The sequence below is a fragment of the Octopus bimaculoides genome, chromosome 7 (assembly GCF_001194135.2).
Source record: "Octopus bimaculoides isolate UCB-OBI-ISO-001 chromosome 7, ASM119413v2, whole genome shotgun sequence".
In the NCBI taxonomy this organism is placed as follows: domain Eukaryota; kingdom Metazoa; phylum Mollusca; class Cephalopoda; order Octopoda; family Octopodidae; genus Octopus; species Octopus bimaculoides.
Genome location: NC_068987.1, coordinates 107,650,735 through 107,651,901, shown reverse-complemented (window position 1 = coordinate 107,651,901; position 1,167 = coordinate 107,650,735).

The following is a 1,167-nucleotide window of genomic DNA, read 5'->3' as shown; positions in this document are numbered from 1 at the left end:
ATGTATGTTTATCTGTCCGTATGTCTGTCTGTTTGTCTGTCTGTCTGTCTGTCTGTATGTATGTATGTATGTATGTATTTATGTATGTATATATTTATGTATGTATGTATATATGTATGTATGTATGTATGTATGTGCATATTTGGATTTCGTGACTTTCTCTTTCACCGATTATCTTGGGTTCTCCTATGAAGAAAGTAGTCTATTATATTCATTCTTCAAGGCACAAGTAACTGTATATAATTGTTTGTGCTGACCTTTCGAATTGTCAAACGGGATCGGAGATGCGAATGCCTGTATGGTGACCGCTGAAGAACCGAAAATTCCAGTATGCTTAACTACTCATAATCTTTCCGAAAGAATTATTGTGCTTTTATATATTCTTTTCCCTGCAGTGCCTTTGTTGTTGCCACAAATGGATTCACTAAATCAGCTTATTGCCAAAGCAAGGGTCGAAGTTCTAAACATCACTGCAAAACTTTCGCTCGTCTAATTTTCTCTATACTGCTGAATACGATTTGAACAATATTCGGAACATACACACGCATAGACGTATGGCCCGCCCCAACAACACCCACAAACGCACACACACACATATATAAACGCTTACTGACATATACATCATACGTATAAACATATATATCCACATACACACACACAGACGTATATATAAGCAGGCATACATATATTCGTGCATTCATGGATTCATACATAGTGTATGAATTTCACTTCTCAAATATACAGTTCCGGGTTCGGTTTCACTGTGTGAATCATTGATCAAGTGCCTTCTACTATAGCCCCGGCTGACCAAAGCCTTGTGACAAGATTTCGTAGACAAATTAGCTTCGTCTGACGAGCCTGCGACACTTTGTTTCATGAAGCCGAACGAAGTGCGAGCGCTTTCGTGTGTATCTGTGTGTATCTGTGCCTGCGCATGCAGGTTTGTGTGTGCGTAAACATATATTTGTGAATGAGTCTACACACCCGCGTATGCAAGCGAACATGCATTGGCATTACATACGCGCGCACACGTATGTACGCGCGCACACACACACACACACACACACACACACACAAACACACACACATATAAAGGCGGCGAGTTGGCAGAAACGTTAGCACGCCGGGCGAAATGCTTAGCGGTATTTCGTCTGCCGCTACGTTCTG